This window comes from Mastomys coucha, unplaced genomic scaffold, assembly GCF_008632895.1.
Source record: "Mastomys coucha isolate ucsf_1 unplaced genomic scaffold, UCSF_Mcou_1 pScaffold22, whole genome shotgun sequence".
NCBI classification, from domain to species: Eukaryota; Metazoa; Chordata; class Mammalia; order Rodentia; family Muridae; genus Mastomys; species Mastomys coucha.
Window position 1 is genome coordinate 229,584,791 of NW_022196905.1, and position 21,846 is coordinate 229,606,636.

Below are 21,846 nucleotides of genomic sequence, written 5' to 3' on the forward strand. Positions count from 1 at the left end.
TGAATAATTGCAGAGCTCTAGAGGCATAGGGGGTGGGTAGGTGAGCTTAAGGCTAGCCTGGGCTACATAGCATACCCTATCTTATCAAAACAAAATAAAACAAAATAAATCAGAATGAATGAATAACTCATTCAATACAGCATGTATTGTGTGTTATCATGTCTTTACATGTATCCTGTTAGTGTTACTAATGTGATTTATTCATCAATTCATACATACAATGTTATATATGCAATGTCATATATACAATGTCATATATGCAATCACCATCCCTACTTAACTCTGCTTAGTGCTTTGAAGGAAAACGAAACCTAGATATTTGGGGAGAGATAAAAGGCCTCTAAATTCTATAACATTGTAAGGATTAAAATTAGCCTAATTTATTTGAAATGCTAACAGCCAGGTCCCTGGTTCATCTATGTTGAATATTCAATGTCTGTAAGATATGTGTACACTCATCCTTAATTTTATGTCTGCAGAAACTGACACTTTATTTTGGATGAACAGACTGTTTTCCCAAGGAACCTTTCTAAGCTCTGTTTTCCCATTGTTTCTGGAGTGCAAACTCTGTAACCCAGCCCCGGAGACCAAGGAGAGGCCCAACCCGAAGCCCTTTCCCAATCTTATGCATGCACATGTTCATTTGCTCACAGAGCAAAGGGCCAGGGAGCACCCAACAGGGAGGAGCCTTGAGCAGAAATGTCTGGAGATCACGGTAGCCTGTGCCTTGTTGATGAGCAACAAAGGGATGAGCACCCTGGGAAGAGGTGTGAGTGAAGCCAGTTCACACCAGGCCTCAAGGATCAGAAGGAAATATCAACATCACATTAGATCTGAAGGTAATACAACTTTCAGAAGACAGAAAAAGCAGAAATGTTTTCAAGCTGGAGAACGGCTAACAACTGTGCCAACCTGCAAAGGCGCCCCAGCCAGCAGCAGAAAGAATTGTTCCTCTGCAGCTGTGTGAGTGACTTTCAAACACTTTATGCCAAGAGATAAAAGACAGATTTTTGGACGTAGGGGTGTATCTGGGCGGAGAGCAGTTCTTGGCATACACAAGGCCATGGGTTCAATGCCCAGTCCTAGAAGGAAAACAAAAAGGTGAAGTTTATATTCGTCATCCATTCTAGCATAATAAAATGATTCCTAAAGCCAGCAGGGATCGGGAAGCAAACTCCTATCAGGCATCCGAGCATCCGGGAGAAAAGCAAGTGGAGGCTGCAGGATGCTGTCTGTCTCACTTCCAGAGAAGAAAGTTCATGATTCCTCACAAATGAGACTCGTCCTTGGAGCTTTCTGAAGCCGCAGTGACAGAGCCAAGGGATTCACAGCATTCATTACTCACATTACCGGAAGCTAAATGTGCTATCTTATTGAGTCAGCTGGGAAAAGAGGAACACCCTGTGACACACAGGCTACCACTGGGACAAGAACGCCTGCACAGCAGAGTCCACAGCCACAGAGCCTGGGGCTGCTCCCTCAGGGACAAGGTAAGGACCCTAGGCTAGCATTTCAGAATCTTAGTTCCCCCCACCTGTAAAGAGTGTGTCTGGGACCGGATGCCTTTGGTCCCTCCGTTCTAGATGCTTAGCCATCAGTCTGTGGATTTACAGCATGCAGCTTCCTGAGTGATAAGGTGGGGTCCAGAAACCCACCATGGGCACATACTTGGGTTCTTAGGACAACGCCTGCCTCAGAATCAGAGCAAACCACCTCTTGGGGAGGAGTAGGGGAGTGCCAGAGGTCACCCTAGCTGGCCCCCCTGCCTCCAGGCAAGTCTTTTCCTAAATCGTCCTAGACAGAGTCTTGCCTGGGCTGGGCCATTTGCTTGGAGTGCCCTGGCAGCCTGGGAAAGTTTTGTGCTGTCCACCTGCTCCATCTGCTCTACTGTTGAATTACCAGCTTTCTTCAAATAAACTTGGTTTTAAAAACATGTATTTTTAAAAGTAAGCTTTATATTACAGTATAAGTGCCAGCCAATTGCAAAGGAAGAATGACCAGGACAGCAGCACAGTAGTGGTTCAGGCTGGCTCGGGCAGACCTGCATTGATGTCTGTGTTTCTTTAAGGAGATACAGTGAGGAGACATGTTAAAGACCTATTAGCACCAACCTGAGAGGCTCTTCCCAATGTCTGCATGCCACCCAATAATACTTTCCACCAGTCGCTGACAAATGTCCCACTCAGAGACATACTTACTTTGGTTTGTTTTGCCTTTATCTATCCATGAACTTATTCTTTGCTTCTATTCACTGTGCTCCCAATGAACAACCAGGTGGGCCTTGGTTGATTGATCTCTGCATTCTTCCCAGATGTTTTGTCTGACCTCCTCTCAGAGGGCTTAGCCCAGTCAAGCCTCAGGGAGGCTTGTCAAGAGCAAAGGGACAATGCTACTATTGCCAGATGGCCTGCTGTGTTGGTCCAAGGTACTGACTTCTGGGGAGGAAGGGACTAGGGTTAGTGGCTAGAGGGTCTCCCTTAGAGATGATGTAATAATACACACACACACACACACACACACACACACACACAGAACAATTAAAGAATTAGAGGCCATGGATTTGAGAGAGCAAGGGGGTATGTGGGAAGGGTTGGAAGGGGGAAAGAGAAAATTATGCCATTATATTTTAATTAAAAAATTAAAACTATTGAAAAGCACATTTATTTATTTTGTGTGTATGTTGAGGGGGTGGATTATAGAGGAATGCATACTATGGCGACTGATTGGAGGTCAGAGTACAACTTGTGGGGGTTGCGTCTCTCCTTCCAGGGAAGTGTTTTAACACTGATTGTGATAATGGTTGGAAAAGACATTGACATATATATCACATATGTCATATATATGTGCATATACATATTTAAATATTTATTTTAATACCATGTGTGTATGTGTGCAGGTATGTGCACATGAATACAAATAGCCACAGAGACTACAAGAGAGTCTGACCCTTTAGGTGGTGGGTGCTGAAATTGAACTTAGTTCTTCTGAAGAGGAGTATACACTCTTACTAACTGAGCCATCTCGCCAGCCTTATTTTATTTTATGGATACAATGTATCTTGATCTTATCCTACCCTTATTATCCCCTTCCCCTAGATCCTCCTCCACTCTTTCTTTATTTTTAAGAACTTTCTGAGTCCGGCCAGTATTGCCCACATGTACATGAGTGTGGAGCCATCTACAGGGACAGGAACATCCTACAAGGGGCCACAGCGTTAAGAAGAATGGACTCTACCCTGCAGCCATCAACTGCCAATAGCTCCCCTCCCATCCCCCCCACTGCCCACCCCACCTGAGCTGGAATGTTAAGTGGCCAGATCTGTGCAGCTCTTCTATAGATGCCCCACGAGTGCAGGAGTATGGCACGGGGAGACAGCAGCAGTTCAGAGCACCCCTTCCATCCCCGGCTCTAACATTCTTCCTGCCCCTTCTTCTACAACATTCCCTGAGCTTTGGTAGGGAAGGAGTTGATCTAGAGAAGCAATTTAGGGCCGAGCACTCAACAGTGATTTTCAGCTCTTTGAGCCTCTGTGCTGTAAGAAGGAGCCTCCCTAACCAAAGGTTGGAAAGATCACTAGTCTATGGAGATGTACTTATGTATTTAGAATGCAGGTTGACAACATGGGAATTTAGCAAAACAACATTAGCTTTCCCCCTAGAGCCTGTGACAGCTCTGGGATAGGCTTTTGCCTACATTTATAGTGTCAGGCATAGTATAAATGTCTGTGAAGCAGGTCTCAGATCCACCAGAAAGTGGTTGGCTACACTTTTAACCGTCAGGACACCATTTGGACCAGTGAGCACATCTTGCCTGGAAAATGGTTACGAGAGCATGCAGGGTCCAAGGTTGGGTGATACTGACCCAAACCCACAGGATGGCAAGGAGGACCGGGAATTAGGGAACAAAGAAGACAGAAGTAGTAACTGGAACCAGGAGGTCTTGTATAAGCTGATGAACTATGCAAACAAGTCTATGAAGAAGTACAGCATCCTACGTATTATTTGCACTGGGTGAATGGCTATGGTTAACTAACAGACAATAAGTCAGGCAATGTTGGCAAAGAGAACACAGGATACCTCAGACACAGCTGCCTTAGGACTGAGAACCACAGCCCAGAGTGAAGAGTTGCATCTCCAAAAACCACAACCTTGACTCCTTTGAGACATCGGCTTTAGCCCCAGACTGGCCTTGCCAGCTCCACTCCTAGACAAAGACACAGATCTGAACTTCCTTTTGCACTTTCATCGGGGCCTCTGAGAAAGTCTATTGACTCTTCTATTTCAGAGGCCTAACACTTTCCACCAGTCAGCAGGGAGGAAGACCCACAGTTCCATACTGATTTCCATATGGCCTGCAACCCTAAAGCATGCGGTGCCTTCAGCAATAGGGTCTCATGTTGACTGCTCTATGGGTAAACTGCATGGAATTTGAACTATCTCAGTAAAGCTGTTCTGACATCTAGACAGCTTTGTGCATCAGCTGTGCATGAGCCTGGGTAGCAGGCGGTGGGTGAAAAACCCCCAATGATGTTGGTGTAGAGCAGTGCTTGTGGCTGCATGTAAGAACCATGGTGGGGCAGCTTCAGAGTCTCCATCTGACCCCCTCAAGACTTTTCACAACAGACAGAACTTCTGCTTCTGCCAGCCTCTGGTTTTAACAGTTTCCCCTAGCAGAGGCTAGAGAAATAACCCAGCAGTTAAGAGCACTGGTTGATTTTATAGAGGACCAGAGTTCAAGTTCCAGCATTTATACGGTGACTCCATCTGTAACTCTTCTGACCTCTTTGGGCACTGCATGTAGATGGTACACAGATATACACACAGGCAAACCATCCAGACACTTAAAATACAAGTAAATACATCTTTAAAAAATCCCCACCCCCAGGGATTCTTACAGACAGGAATAGTAGTAACCACTGGAATGGAGAATTCCCAAGTAAAGAGATAAACTCAGTTGTGCACAGTAGCGTGAGTCTATAATCCTAGAGCTCAGGAAGCTGAGGCAGGGAGATTAAGAGTTTGAGGTCAGGGCTGGAGAGATGGCTCAGCGGGTAAGAGCACCGACTGCTCTTCCAGAGGTCCTGAGTTCAAATCCCAGCAACCACATGGTGGTTCACAACCATCTGTAATGGAGTCTGGTGCCCCCTTCTGCCATGTCAGAAGACAGCAACAGTGTACTCATACATAAAATAAATAAATAAATAAATCTTAAAAAAAAAAAAAAAAAAGAAGAGTTTGAGGTCAGCCTGGGCTACAAAGCAAGATCTTGTCTCAAAACAATAATACCCTCCCAGAGAGGCAAATTGAGTCCAGAAAATGTCTGTGCCTTTGTACTGTCCCAGACTAGCCCCATTTACACTGATAACACCGTATCCCCCCAACACATAGATCTCTATTTTATGAGCTTTGAACACAAGTTAGGTATATGAATGGCTGTGATCACAAAGTTAGACAAATATTGGCAAGGATGCAGAGAAAGCATACCACTGACAGAGTACCATGGGATACAGCCACACCGGGAACATGTGGTAGTAGAAGATGTGCCCCCCCCCCAGGATGGTGTATATATAGGGTTATTCACCATAAGGAGAATGGAATTCTCAAACTAGGAGGAGGGTGAACCTTGATAAAGTAAGGTTAAGCAAAGCCAGCCAAGTACCAAAGGGAGAGTATAGGATGATTTCACTGAGGAGAATAAGAATAAGAAATTCTTACTGAAAGCTTAATGGGTCCCTATATCAGCCCACTTTTTATCACTAAAATGAAGTACCTTACAAGAAGGTTGGATGTTAAAAAGTGTCATGTGGCCCTAACTCTGATGAGGGCTTCTCTTGGCCAGCAGGAATGACAGGCACCCACCAGGCACAGGTGGGGAGTGAGAAGGTACACAGTGAAACAGGAAGCCAGAGTTTGGGGCTCTACCGCCCTCTGAAGGACAGTGCCTCCAGGAGCTTACACACTATCTCTCAACACTTGTCACCAGCTGGCTGCCAAATTTCCATCACACGAATCTTTAGGGGAAAAAAAATCAGATCTAAAACATTGTAGTTACTGAAGGCTGGAGAGGAGGAGCAATGGGACTTAGTGTGATGGGTACATAATTACTCTTTTCCTTAGTTTTAATTAAGTATGTGTATGTGTAAATGTGCGTGAGTGTACGTGAGTGAGTGTGTGCATAAGTGTGTATGTATGTGTGTGTGAGTATGTGTAAGTGCATGAGTGTGTGTGTGTGTGTGTGTGTGTAGGTGAGTATGTGTCAGTACGGGCCAGAGGCAGACTCCCCTAGAACCAGAGTTCCAGGTAGTTGTGAGCTACCCAATGTTGAGTACCATGAGTCAAATTCTTCAGGTCTTTGGCAAGAGCAGTACTTATTCTAAATCACCAAGTCACCTCTTCAGCCCCCAGATTTTCACTTAGGATGCTGAAATGGGTAGTGATGATGGTTATTGATAATGGCTGTATAACATTGTGAAGGTACCTAATGCCAACACAGTGCACACTTCAAACTACTGGAACAGCAAACATATTTTGCATAATATAAATCCTAATATGGCTAGGCATGGTGGTGCCCACTTTTAATCCTAGCACTCAAGAGACAGAGGCAGGTGAATCTATGTGAGTCTGAGGCCAGCCTGGCTACACAGTATATTCCAGGCCAGTTAAGTCCACATAGTGAGACTTTGTCTTAAAAATTTTCAATGAATTGTAAAAAAAAAAAAAAAAAAAAAAAAATAGGTGCAATGGTTATCTCTACTTGTAGGGAGACTACTCATAAATTTGCAAGGTCCAGATCCAATAGACAGTATAGAGATAAAACACACTACCTGTGGCCTGCTCTCAAGAATGTAACAGTATCATCCACCTGTTTGGTTTGGGGTGTTGGCTCTACAGAATATGTAATTTCCATAAATGTATGCCTATGCACAGAAGCTGGCAGACAGTAAGTACACAATAATCCCTCTGGTACCCACTATTATCACCATCCATGCCCACAGACACGGCCCACCTTAACTCCAGTCATCACTCAGAAGGCAGCATATATTTTGGGTAGTGATGAAATGTTCAGGATTTAGAGAGGATCCCTGCACTGCTTCCAAATGTACTAAAGGCTGGATGCTCTGCACGAGATGGTGGACATGGTGGTACATGAATTACAGCTTTACACAAAGACAGGGCACAGAGTTGCAGGCAGTGCTCATACTGTAGACACACAGTCAAGTAAATACTGGGCTTGTGTATTTGGTAGGCAACAAAGACTTCCACACTCGGGCCTCTTTTTTCATCACTTCTTTGGAAAAAGAGTTTCCTGCTTGCCCGTCTAAAGTAGCCTGCACATAACAGTCAGTAGGAGCTGCCAGTGCCAGCAGTGAGCAGCCAGGGCTGAGACCTCATGATTCTGAGTGTTCTAGGTGGCTTTCTGTGGAAGACAGAAACACCAGGACCAAAGGTTACTTGGGGAGGAAAGGGTTCATTTCTTCTTACACCTTTCAGTAACCATTTGTCTGAGGGAAGCGAGGGTAAGAACCCTTGAGGGAAGCTGCTTATTGGCTTATGCTTTGCTTGTGCTCAGTTGGCTTGCTTATACAATCCAGGCTCATGTGCCCAGGAGTGGCACAGCCCACAGTGCTCCTCCATCAATTAGCAATCAAGAAAAACGTCCTCCCCCCACTCTTCCACAGGCCAATCTGATGGAGGAAATTCCTCAAGTGAAACTCACTCTTCCTAGGTGTGGCAAGTGGACAACCAAGATTAGCCATCACATCTAGTCACCTCTGCTCAGTGCAAGGAGGAGCTGTCACACTAGACTTGTCCTCTAGCAACACCCACAATAACCTGCTTCAGATGCCACATCCCAAAGCATGGTCAGCCTGAGGCTGGTGGCTCTTCCTTATTGAACACCACTGAAGCCTAAGACTTCACAGAAGTGTGAACACTGTGGAGGAGTTTTAAACCAGCAACAAGGCTGATCTCATCACATACAAAGACCTGTGTGATCTGGGTCTGTGTGATCTGGCTGGAATTCAGACATGCCCTTAGTATATACCTTTAATCCCAAACAATGAAGGTAAAGTTAGTTGGTAGAAGGAAGTGCCCATGTTTGAAAGTGATAATCTAATTGAGAGGCAGACAATGTGATGAATCAGAGAAATATCTGACAGAACTCTCAGGAGAACAGAGAGGAAAGAAAGGCAGCAAAAGGGGGAGCAGGGCAGAGGGAGAGAGAGGAGGAGACAGTTTTACTGGGGCAATTATAGAGAGACGGAAGAAAGAGAAGAGGCTAGACACAGGTGAAGACAGAACAAGCCAGAGAATGAGAAGGAGCCAGAAGAACAGAACAGAATGTTAGAATTAATTTGAAGCAAAGCAGAGCAATTCAGAAGCTAAGAGAGAAGCCAGATTGAATCAGTCAGCTTGATGAGGAGTTTGAGCCAGAACAGCTGAGTTGAACCAGCCAGCCAGAGTTCAGAAATAACGAGAAAGGGTGAGTATATTCAGCAGTAAGTCTCAGAGGCTGAAAACATTCTAGGCCTAGATTAGATTGTATAGCAGTTAGAAGCTTCTAGAACTAGGCCTAGGTTAGCGGTAAGCCTCAGAAACAATAGGACAATAAAGGTAACATTTACAGAACATTGCTTGCCAGCAGAATCCATGCAAGACAGATGATCCATTTCTAATGAAAAACAAAAGGTATAGCACCAATCACCTCCTGCCTGAACTTGTGCCCAGTACAGCCTTGGGGCTAGGCATCTCTGAGCAGGAAGAATGGAGTCTAGATCTTTCTGTTCCAAGGAGGAAGCTTGGAAGGACCCAGAACCAGAGAGTGGAACTGGAGCATCTAGGCACCCTTGTCTAGAGGGCAGAGACAGCACCCTGTTCTGGAGGATGCTTTTTGAGGCACAAATGTGGGTGCTCAGGGGAAATTTCCAGAGCAGTGAAAAAAAAAAAAAAAAAAAAAAAACAACCCAAGGTCATTATAATTATCCAAAAAGAATATTGTAAAGATTGGTGAGTCTAAGCTGCCTGGCTCTTGAACTCTATAGTCAGGTCTTATTAATGGGGAGAAGGGATAGATGACCAGTAACGAGTAGCCACTGTTCCTGGGGATCAGGAACCACCTATTGGTAGTTCAAACTAAAGAGCAGAGCCAGGCACCTGAATCCTGCCCCTACACTGTTTCTACAAGTAATTACAGGGCTGACTGGTTTGTGAAGTTTCTCTCATACACCCTTGACCGAAGACCAATCCTTTATTTGGAAAAGATGGTCCTCTTTGACTGAGTGCACAGCTTTAGGTTCAGGACACATACCCATGGAGCAATGAGGGAAGAAGGGGCCACGCAGAAGCCAGCCAGATCAGCCAGATCAACACTGGCGATCAATGAGGAAGCAGATTTCGAAGCCAGCTGGCCCTCACATCCATGAAGAGTTTTTCTAGTATCAAAGTGATGGAGCCTCTCGTTTGCACCCTGCAGATTGGAAGGAGACCCACCTCTTCCCTAGTTAGTTTCCTAAAGAAAATGACCCTGAAATCCATGTCCCATTTCCCATGCTCAGGAACCTCAAGTTAGGAGTTTCCTAAGCCAATGTTTTGGACAAGAAAGTGCTGGCCATAATTATATGAACCAAGCCACGTCTTTTTACCTTAAGACAAAGGGTTCAAGTATCTTTGTCTATGTGAAGAAAAATGAGGAAGATCACTCTTTAGAAAAATCAGCTTGCTTTGAGACCTCCTCGGCATTATTGCCTCCTTTAATATCACTGGCAGCCTCTTGCAAATGTATCACAAGTTGGCATTTATTAGTGCGAGGCACAAGTAAGGGGCATGTTATTTGATTTGAATAACAGCTCGGAGCTACAGTTTGAGTCCAGAAATATATTAGTCAGAAACAATCTCATTTAATAACACAGAAACTAATAAAAGAAAAGTATTCCGACTGATTCAGAATTGAATTTATGAATATTGCTTTAGCAGGATTAATGATCAAAACCTCAACCTGTTTGTCACGTTAGAACTGACTTTTCCATTTAAATGCAGAAGCAGAGGCCAACGAGTCCAAAGGATTGTATATTGCTTTGAAGAAAACCAGGTCATTTTACATGTACGCCTCCAAATTGGCAATAAACTTTAATTACAGGGTCAGATAATCAAATTATAATCAAATGGGCTCACATAAAAATCTATGTTTGAAATTAATGAGACACCAGTCTGCCACGACGTATCACAGAACCCCTGTAACTTACTAACCGACACTTCATTTTCATTTAAAAGTCACCTTAAGGACTCTCCCTCCTCAATTTTCACCATGTAGCTTAATTTGATTTAGAAAACATTTCATTCTGAGACCATACAGTGGTATGGATTTTCATATTCATCTCTGAATTCTCCTTCTTTCACCTCGAGGGAGGTCTGCTTTATAACTGACTATGAGATTTCCAAATCCTTGCTATTTCCAACCTCTCCGGGAGAGAGACTGATCCATGCCCATCTGCTTTGGGAGGCCCTTACCCTGGTGTCAGATGTCATCTCTCACAGCTGTGCACACTGAAGGGCTGAGGAGCTCGGAGAACTTTGTCATGGAAAAAGTCCATACACCTCAGAAAAATTATTTTGACATTAATAAACACACCGGGAAGTGAATGCCACTGATGCTCAAATCCGATTTACAGCCTCACTGAAAAGCTGAACTGTGCTTTAAACCTCTGTATCTCAAGAAATAAAACCTCTTTGTCTTTTTCTTTTTAAGTTTTATTTCCTGGAGGAGGAAGGATTGCAGGGCGGCACACAGGTGGGCGGTGACCACGAGTGTGGTGAGCATTGGCCATGGCAGCGCACAGCTGTGATGTGCTCTTGGAAGATGGAAGCTAGAGCTCATTCTTGGCTTCATACTGAGTTAGAGGCCAGCCTAAGCTTCACGAGACCTTGGAGAATTGTAAGAACGAGAACTGATTAGCCAAAGAGGCTCCCAGAGCTGGGCTCAGAACAACTGCTCTCCCAACAGCTCCGTGTGTTTTCCTCTAAAGATTAGCCATTTTGTACCAGGTGTGGTCCTTGCCACCCAAGAGGCTTAGGACGGAGGATTATATGAGCACCAAGTTTGAGGCCAGTCTAGACAACACGAGACTCTTTAGCTTGTCTGTAACATGGTGCTCAGAGCATCTGCCAGGCTGGCCAGGCAGAAGGAAATTTTTAGTATAAGTATGTCCTTCAAATCGCACAGGATAGACTTAAATAATGCCTTGTTTGTCTAAAGTTCAAATTTAAATAAGCATTCTGTGCTTTCTATTTGCCAAATGTAGAACTAGAGTGTGCAGTTTGGTGTTGTCTCTTTGACTAACTCAGCATCTTCCATATTTGTCAAATCACTGGGTCAATGCAAGCAGCTGGGACCCTTCATAGTAAGACCATCACGCCCTCCCACAGCTGTTGACCCAGGGAGCCCAGCATTTGCTTCATATTTGGACAGGTTTTCAGGTGATTCTTGGCACTGAATAAGCCTAGAAAACAATTATCTCTAGCCTTCCTATCCGGGAGAGGCCAGTGATGGCTGCAGAGGTCCGGTGCCCTGGGACATGGCCAGTAATTATATATGACCTGGGATCTACTGAAATGCTAGTCTCAAATATTCTATGATAGGGTTGAGAGGTGGCTCAGGAGTGAACAACTGACAGCCTTTACAGAGGATACAGGTTCAGTTCCCAGCACCCACATGGCAGCTTGCGACAGTCTGTAGCTACAGTTCCAGGGGATTTAATGCCCTTCCTCTTTTTTTTTTTTTTTTTTTGGAAAAACACTTATACACATAAAAAAATAAAAACAATTTTTTTAAGAATAAAAAAATGTGTCTCCATACATAATAAACAAATTGCTTCCAGTTCAGTAAATAAATCTATTATAAAGTAAATGGTTAGAAGCCGGAGAGGCGGCTCAGCAGTTAGCTCTCCTGGCTGCTCTTCCAGAGGATCCATATGGTGGCTCACCATCTGTTACTGCAATTCCAGGGGTGCTCTGCTGATCTCGTCTGGCTTCAGTAGGCACCCACATACATTCAGGCAAAATACCTACAGACGTAAAAAAAAGATAAGGTAATTTTAAAAATTATACTTGAAAAAGTAAGCGGTCAGGTGGTTTAGACGATACAGGTAGCAGGCAGATAGCTCTGTCACCTGAACTGTGGTCTTGCTCTTTCATCTGCTGGGCTCAGGGCAGAGGGCGGGTGCTGCTGGGCTCAGGGCAGACGGCGGGTGCTGCTGGGCTCAGGGCAGACGGTGGGTGCTGCTGGGCTCCACAGCAGGCGTCTCCTGTGCTGAGGACAGCTGCTCCATCTTCAGACCTTTCATGGTTTTCCCCGCTGGGTAGGAAGGATCAGAGAGATGGGCTGAGAACCTGAGGGAACCTGATAGCCCCATCCTCCAGGGACACAGAGGATAGAGAAAGAGTGTCCTGTAGGGCAGCTCTCTCACATGCTCAGCTCCTTTGTGCCCCCTTCCCACACCCTGGGGCACCCAGGTAGGAAAGCTGAATCCCCAGGGTAGTAAAGCACATGCACACTCATTGCATTGCATGACACATGCACATTGTGGGGCCCGGTGTCTGGGGGGGGGGGAGGGGACTAAGGATGTTAACATGACAGGCCTGGAATTGGGCCACTTCCCTGCATCCCAGGCAGGACTGGGATGGTGTGTTTGAGGGCAACCACTCCTCCTCCTAAAAGGTGTTTACCAGCAGCAGCATGAGTCAGAGAGAACAATAAGGGGCTCCCTGCCTTTCAAGTTTTCCTAGCCCAGCATCCAGGAGAAAACATAATGGCCGGTTGTTTCTTTGGAGAAAATTCCGGACTCCTGGCTAACTCTCCTGAATAGTGCCTGGCCTGTCTAAGGTTGTGATGGTTTGCTCACGTAGGTAAATTACCTGTGGAAGGATTCCTGCACTGCTAGTGGGAGAGCCGTGTACTTTCTTAGTCCAACCTTGGCGTCGGACGGCCCTGCCTCAGCTCCCACTTATGATGCGATGCGTGCTTGGTTCCAACTTTCTTGGAGTCTCTGCTGAAACCGTCCTTGTTTGGTGTTGTTAATTTGGTTTTGCTGTGGTCCCATCCTTGTAAGACCTGCCTTTCACAAAACTTTGTGATGTTTTCTCTACTCTTACAGGAACTCAGGGACTATAGGAGACAGCCTAGAAAATGCTTCCCATTTCCAAGATTCAAAGGAAGATCATCAGCTGTGCACAGGTCCCTTAGGTCTTGCCTCTCACTGGCACTCCACATCCCAAGCTTCTGCACCTTGGGACTTCAACCAACCGCAGATGTGAAACATTTGAACTAAATTGTGCCTGAACTGAGTATTTACATTTTTTTTTCCTGTAAGAATCCCCTAAATATACAGTAAAACAAACCCCTTGGGCAGCCAGTGTTCAGTGTCCTATGAAATCCAGGGCTGGCTTGGAGCAGAAGGGTGTACAGAGGTTCTATGCAAACATCAGGCTTTATATGGGAGATGGGAGTGACCTTGGATTTAGGGTCTCGGAACCAGTTGCCATGGATACCGAGGAACAACTGCAGTCACCTCCAGAGCCAAATGTGGGAAGAAGGACATGGGAGAAGGAAAAGCAAAATGGGAATGACATTAGTCATGAGAAGGTGGGATGGGGCTGCTGAAGACTGGGAAACCAGTCCTGTCTTCCATAATCTTCTGACCCCAGATCAAAAGCATGCCACACTGCCTGTTTCTCTAGAGACATTATTATTTAAATCATCCGCAAGGTAGAGCAGTTATCAGGAACCAGTCTGCACAGCTCCAGCCTACTGAGATGTCCCCAATGCCCATGCTCATCCCAAGGAACATCACTTGCCACCCAGCCCAGTCTCTCTGCGGCTGAGCACTCAGGGATCCTGAAGGTAGACTTTGGTCCAGATGTGATGCAGAAGTCCAGGAGGTTGAACCTCGCTGGCAGATGGATACATGTCTCAGAGTGCTGGAAGCTCTCCCTTGCTCTGTAGATAGATGTTTCTCTTATGGGAACACCTATACAAAGCCGATAACTGTGAACAATTCAGTGAGCATGCACAGCATAAGTGATATGTTCACATGAGCATGCTCCATAGTAACCCAGTCTAACATGGAACATGCAGATGGGGAGAGCACTCATCTCTCCTAGGTCAGTAAAAAGACTTTGCCATGGGCTGGAGAGATGACTCAGATGTTAATAGCACTGACTGCTCTTCCAGAGGTCCTGAGTTCAAATCCCAGCAACCACATGGTGGTTCACAATCATCTGGAATGGGATCTGATATTCTAGTGTCTGAAGATAGCTACAGTGTACTCACATAAATAAAATAAATAAATCTTTAAAAAAAAAGAAAAAGGAAAAAAAGAAAAGTCAGACAAGCCATATCAGTGAGCCTGATGCCCTCTTCTGGAATGTCTGAAGACAGCTACAGCGAGCTGGGCTGGAGCGAGAGCTGGAGAATTGGCTCTGCAGCTAAGAGCACCAGAGGTCCTGAGTTCAAATCCCAGTAACCACACCATGGCTCACAACCATCCGTAATGAGATCGGTTGCCCTCTTCCGGTGTGTCTGAAAAACAGCTATTGTGTACTTAGATATAATAATAAATAAATCTAAAAAAAAAAAAAAGACCTTGCCATGTTTATAAAAGTACAATTTACTTTTGCTTGGTAAGACAGGCTATTTTTTTTTCAATTATTTTCCCCTAAAAAACAGTTACTTATTTAGGAAAAAGCTAACTATGTCTTATTTTTGGACACAGGCTGGCCTCAATCTTGCTATTGAGCCCCGGCTGGTCTTGACCTCATGTCCCTCCTGTTCCAGGCATGTGACACCAAGACCAGCCTACCTAGACTTCTGAGAGAAGGATGGCTGAAGAGGATAAAAACGTTGCTGATGTATGAGGTTGGCTTCCTTCTGCCTCTGTCTGAATCAAAGGACGTCCTGTCTGCTGTTTCTACTGTCTCTATTCCCGATACACCCAGGGGTTTGGTCTTTTCTTTCCCTTCTTTCTCCACCCATATGGAAATGCTTCATCCAGTCAGAGCAGCCTTCTCTCTGATGATGATTGGGATGGAGTCAGACTCAACGCTATACCAGCCTCACAGTAGGTGCTAATTCAATGTTTGTTGAGAGAATAAGAAAGAACATGGGATCTTGGCATTTTAAAGGCTTGTATGGGTTCCATTGCTACAATAGAGAAACACAGTGGTAAAAGGATATTTAACTCAATTCATAACAAACAGTGGTTTAAAATAGAGTCTCCAAGCCAATTTTGGCTAAAGAGGTTCTGGTATATTCTGAACAGCTGTTATTGTAGACATAGTCAGAATAAATAACTTCCAGCATAGTCCACGTCTGCGTTGAATAAACAGTGCAGCTAGAGGAAAACATTTTATTAGTGTTAATTGCAATGAGCCTGCGCTCCACCCCTCAGCTGCTCACAGACAAACCCAGTGTGGATGCTCCCTGCTCAGGCTGTAGATGGAGCCATAGCATTACAAAAGGCCATTGCAGTACGTGCAGCTGGGGGTGCTGGGCTGTGAAAGGCAGATGTTTGGCACGTCTCTGGCTGAACTTTCTGAGTCTGAACAACCAGAAAACTCAGACTTTTCTGTGGTCTGTGCAGCTTACAGGGCTGGAGGCTGCTTGGGATGGTGGTGGTGGCGGCTTCAGCCTTCATCTCCCTCTCCCCGACCCCCAACCCCTGAAGTTAGCACTCATTTGACCTCAGCAGATTTTTCTAGGCTTGGGGAGAAGAGGCCCAAGAGTGCTGCACACATTTTTACTCTGTGGTAGCCCAGAAGGTCTCTGAGACAGCAGAGATGATAGGGCGCCTAGCCTTCCTGCCCTGATTGTGCCTTCTCTTTGCCAGCAGACCTTACACCCAGGCTGCTAGCACGGGGGTATCTGTGGGTGCTGGGAGGCTGCCTGGTTCATGCAGGCAGGCTACAGTTCTAGGTATGTGTGCTCCAGCATAGGTCTGTCCAGCAGGCACTAGAGAGAATGCACACGCTACTTTCTTGGGAAAGAAAGTGTCCCCAGTGAGAGAGGAAGAAGAAAAGGCAATGAAAGGGAAAGAGACAGTTATCAAATGTTTCTCTTTGTGCTGAGCCTAGATGTAACTACACACATAAACACACACACACACACACACACACACACGAACACGCACACACACAGTACTATGATATACATGTATGAAAATGTTATAATGCAACTCATTATTTTACATGTGAAAGTGATAAAAAAAAATACAAACATTTTTGGTTGGGGTGTAGCTTAATGGTAAAGTGTATGCTGAGCATATTCAAGGTCCTGAGTTCAATCCCCAACACACACACACAGAGGGAGACAGAAGGAGAGAGACATAGAAACAGAGAGGAGAGAACGAGAGATGAAGAAAAGGAGAAAGATCTTTAAGGAAGATCTGAGTGTGTGTATGTACACTACAGGTGTATTTCTGAGGCTCCATATAACCACCACTCACCAACATTCTGGCCTCAGAACACCTTTATATTCTTCAAAAACTAAGTTAGTGAGAAAAATGTAACTCAAGCTCTGAGGAATTTGGAAGAAATATTTTCTAGATAGGAATGTTAGTAATGTGGAAGTGGAATTTATGTATCTGGAGAGAGGCTGAGGCAAGGAAGAGATGTGGCCAGCTACTCTGCTACACAGTTCCAGCCCTGGTGGCAACCGCCCTTCCTTTTCCCAACCAGACTTTCTGTGTCCGGGTCTGGTGCACCAAATCCCTTACTAAATACTGAGAAAATGATTTTGAACAGTCTCCCAGGACTTTACCAGTGTGGCACCCACATTAAACCCCGGGAAGTTTTGGGGGTTCCTTGGGTGTGCAGTGCCCCCTCTCTGCAACCATATTTGCTCACACTATAGGTCTCTTGACCTTGCACCTCTCCCTGCTTGCCCATTACTGGTAGCTCTGACTTAACCTACCACTAGGCGTGGACTTTCCTGTTGTCTCTTTGCTGTGATATTCCAGGCTGGCTCACACTATCCTGGGTTTTTCTTTTTGAAAGAACAGATAAGGTTTGGGGGGACTTGGGAGGGCATTAGCAGACACTGGGAAAAGTTCCCCCTACCCACCCTGAAGAGCTGCCAGGGGATTACGTCAGACCGGGAATGGCCTTGAGGCACTCATCACAAGTTTGAACACCTTTAGTGCCTTGCTCTGCACGGGCCTAGGCTTCCTGACCTTGCCTGAGGCAAGCTGTGCACGCTTTGAGATCTGGGCTTTGCCTTTTCATGGAGGCCCTACACCTGCAGTGGCAAGTATGGGGTGTGGGGGGGGGCAGGGAGGGGACCTAGTCCTTATTTTCTTTCCTTGATGGAGAGAAAAACATCCAGTGTGGGGACTGCCCTTAGTTTTCTGAGTTAGGGTTTCTATTCCTGTGAGAACAGCATGGCCCAAAGCAACTTGAGGAGAAAAGAGTTTATTTCAGTTTACTACTCCCATCTCGGTCAATCACTGAGGGAAGCCAGGGGAGGAACCCCAACAGGGCAGGAACCCGGAGGCAGGAAGTGATGTAGAGGCCAGGCAGTGTTGCTCCATCTTGCTTGCTCAGCACCACCCATGATGGGCTGGGCCCTCCCAGAACACTAATTAAGAAAATGCACTACAGACTTGGCTATTGGCAAATTTTAATGGAGGCATTTTCTCTACTGAGAGTCCTTCTTCCCAAATGACTCTGGCTTGTGTCAAGTTGACATAAAACTAGCTAGCACAGTGAGCTTGCCCTCTTTTGCCTACTCGAGTTAGTGGAAAAAAGCTTTCCAAGACCGAGCACATTTTCCTCACAGACACAAGTGAAAGTTACTTGAGTGCAGAGTGTTAGTGGCTTAAGAAGCAATTGGCCTCCAGGAAGGTTCCAAAAGGAAAGATTCCATCCACAGAAAACATGCTTGATTCTGACAAAGGGACATAGAAGCAGAGCTGAGGCTGGGGAGTGAGGTGGCTGATGCCCCTTAGCTGTGGGAGGGAAATTTCCAAGGCTAGATTCTTCCTTGAAGGGAAAGAGCCAATCTTTCCCACGGAGTATACACTTTTCTCAGGCCAAGCAGAGAAAGGTTTCTGCACACTGGGGGACCAAGGCCTAGGGACAGGGCAAAAGTGAGGGGGACGGGCCAGAGGAATGACCGGGCACACTGTGCTGTAGAGAAGTCAGGAGCTGCTCTGCGAAGCGCCAGAGACACTGTTGAGATCTGTCTGAGTTATAGCTGTGCAGATTCTAAACTAGCAGCACCTGGGATCTGGGCTAGCAGATGCGTGGGTGACAGAAGTCTGATGGGGGGGGGGGGGAAGCGCATCGCACATACAAGGGGCTATGGAGTTTTCATTAGGAAATGAACTTGACCTGGGCTTGGAAGAGAGGCCCTGCCTTCCATTTGAACAAGGGTCTCAGGATAGCTGCCTCTCATCCAACCTCCTCACACTTGAACCTAGGACTGGCCCCAGTGTATTCCTGGCAATATGTGGAGGTAACAGGGTTACCTGTTCCACTGGAACCCATGGAATCTGGAGCACATTTTCTAGAATGAGAGCTGCCTGCTTACGTTGCTGTAGGCAGAGTGTGCTGGGCAAGAGTTGGGCCAGAGCAATGAGGGTTAAAAGCAACTGTCATCAAGTCCCCATCCCCACTAGGTCCTGTCCCCAAGCCCCTCAGCCCCTCCACCCCCAGCCCTTCAGTCCCCAGAACTTGGCAGGCTAGCTAGAATTTCCTGGCACTGGGCTGTGAGACTGGTGAAGCCAGTTGGCTTGTGAACTTTGAGAAACTTTGAGCAGCCTGCATCTCAAGGGTCTGGCTGCTGCCTGGGAGGTGAGAGTGTTGCTGGAGGGGGCCCGACAGTTCTTCTACACGTGCAGGGCTCTGCCTCTCTCAAGGCAGTGACTGCTGGGATAGGAAGGTAAGGCTATGGCTGGGATGTAGGGCAGATCTCACAGTCACAGCGGGTCCCAAAGGGCTTCAGGGAGTCATGGTTCTTGGTGGAAAAACATTTCTTGCTGACCTGGAAGCAAACAGCATGCTCTTGGCTTTCTGCAAGGGAGTATTCTGTGACACCCAAGGGGTGGGTTCCATCTGGGATGTCAAGACAGGCTTTGTAAAGATTTCTGTGACCCAGTGCCCACAATGCTGGCTTCTCTGCTGGCAGAGAAGGCTCTCAGGTCCAAGCTTTATGCACACACTTAAGGAGGCGGCTTCCTTGTCTCTTTGCATTACCATCATTTCAGCATACCAGTTCCTGGCTAGTGGGAGCGGGGAGCTTGGGCTTGTCTCTGAAGTGGAGATCCATTACAGGGAGGAGTCATTAGCATGCTTGATTCCCATTCACCTGGACTTGAAAGTCATTTGCATTTGAGCTTTCTCCTTCCTAGGAGCAAAGAGATATTTTCCGAGGAACTCCATCTTCTAATGCTCAGAGTGACTGGTGTCTCAGGCACTTTTGGTGATCAGCTATTCTGCCTGCCTCCCTTTCCCTAAAAGACAAAGTCCCAAGAGGCCACATAGGAGGGAGAGTGAGTGGTGACTGTAGGATTTACGCCACATCAGCTTGCTTCTCCCCGCCCCCCCTCACTTTGCATCCTGTCTCAATTCACCACATGGTGGTTACTGCACCCTCATGTGAGCTACAGAAGAGCAAAGGAAGAGGAGAGTTAAACTCTACCCATCCCCAAGGAACTAAGGAACCAAGAAAGGAACTTGGCATTATGTTCTGTAGAGGGAAACAGGCTGGGAGACAACGGAACGAGGTTCTTCTCTTCCTAAATGGGCAATCTCAGGGACTTGGGTTTGTGCCAAGCACCTTCTAGGGAGGAGTCTTAGTACAGATGAAGCAGAAGCCTAGTACTATTTTAGAAATAGTAGACTAGGTTCTTCCTGGACAGCTCTTATGGTTCTTATGGATCTAAATAACTCAGGATGAGCTGCCTAATGGCTCTAGGGGCTGAGAACAGACATGGAAGTGGCTCCAAGACCGGTGCATAGGTGGATCAGTTACTGGAAGGTGTACATCACTGGGAGGGAGCATGGGCTGCTGGTGCAGCTGGTTGGCTTCCTGACAGAATGCTTTCCATAGGTCTGCTAGCCTAACAAAAGTGCTGTTCAAAGGTCATGTCCTAGAGATGCTGGCCCAGGGCCATGCCCTAGAGAAAAGGATGCTAAAGAGAGAATGTTTGGAGTTATCTGTGAGGCCTCGGGAAGAAGTTCAAGGTCCTGGGAGAGAGATGTGGGTGAACAGCATGGTCTCATCCCCAAGTTCTGTCCTACACTGCTCAGGTTTGTGCAAGGTGAGAGGAATATAGCAGCTGGTGTCTCAGGAAACGTGGACTAGGAACTTCCAACCAGCACAGTAACTGACTCTAAACATCCTTGCACTGCATGGAGCTCTGAGGTAGGACAAGGAAAGCTGACTAGGCCATGCATGGCACTCAGAGAAAAGGCCCAGCCCAGACTGGAAACAACTACTTCATTCTACCATCCCGGAGAGGTGGCTCTTGGCAGGGTGGGATAAAGAGGGGAGCTTAGATATTGTGACCATGCTGGGCTGGGACAAGTGCCAGCAAGTAAATCACTCCCTTGTGATAACTAAGACAGATCATATACTAATGCAATATTTGAAAAAAAAAAACCTAATACAAAAATCCACAATGAATAAAATGCCAAAAATTTAAATAAAGTCAGAATTAGCATTACTGACTCTTGCCTTGGGTTCAAATATAGCTGAACAATGCTGTGTCATAGAACCTGTTTTTATTAAATAAAAACATTGATTTTGTGCATGTGTGTGTGTGTGTGTGTGTGTGTGTATGTGTGTACGTGTGCTGTAAAGAAAGAAGCGAGGGAAGCATCCTTGTCTGGGTGCCTCTTGGCACATACCTCTAACCTTTCCAGTCAGGAGGCTAAAACAGAAGGATAATGAGTTCCAGGTTCACTTGGGCCACATGACAAAGCTCAGCCTCAAAAAGAAAAAGGAAGGAAAAGGAGGGAAGAGAGGAAGAGAGGAAGGGAGGAAGAAAAGGGGAAAAAGAGAGGAAGAAGGGAGAGGAGGAGAGGAGCAGGGAGGGACCCCATGAATAAGTGGGTTTGTCTGGAAGAGCAGACACCTGGGTGATATTCCTGCAACCTACTGTTGTGCTCAGAAAATGCTGCCCCAAGTACAGCACTTTGGTTGAGGAGCTCTGAGCTAAAGACACACCATCTTACATTAGTTTCTTCTCTATGACTATGCCTGTGATCCAATGCAGTTTACAGGAAGAAGCCCTTATTTGGGGCTTACAGATCCAAAGGGAGTGTCAGTAAATGGTGGAAGTCTCAGCAGGAGGTCTCAGCAGGCAGCTGAGGAATCACGTCTTCAGATGTAAACACAAAACAAAGATGATGAACAAGAAGTGGAATAAGGCTCTTCATGTTCATTCTCTATGGTAGCACGAGCTCTGCAAACAGCGCCACCTACTGGGGACCAAGTGTTCTAGTACCTGAGGCTCCTGGGAACATTTCTTACTTGAACCACAGCCTTGCCTCTGGAATACTTCCCTCTCTAGGAGCTAAAGGGAGCTTTCTCTGAGGAGTCCCTTATTTAACTAGGGAAGTTCCCCAGAACAGATGTAACTATTGGTCACCATGAAGCCCTTCCCTGGACTCTGCATTAACCAGAAGGTAGGCAGTAGAAGAGACCGTTAGTTAACTCCTCATGGGAGTCCTGGGGACATTTATCCTATGGGGCTATCTGTTCTTTGGGTCCTTATCTCCCCTAAAAATCATTTACTCCTCCTCTGTAATTACTTATGGCTCACTTTTCCTGCTCTCCTAAGGGGGCACTTAAACT

At 46.1% G+C, this 21,846-nt stretch overlaps 1 long non-coding RNA gene across 1 annotated transcript in view; it reads left to right on the forward strand.

Moving 5' to 3' along the window:
* The first annotated feature begins 1,243 nt into the window (after positions 1 to 1,243).
* Positions 1,244 to 21,846, forward strand: part of LOC116069850 — an 88,829-nt gene continuing 68,226 nt past the window's right edge. Inside the window, exons 1-2 of the long non-coding RNA XR_004110160.1 lie at positions 1,244 to 1,490; positions 14,827 to 14,907. This is a non-coding gene — a long non-coding RNA (uncharacterized LOC116069850). The remainder of the gene's footprint in view (positions 1,491 to 14,826; positions 14,908 to 21,846) is intronic.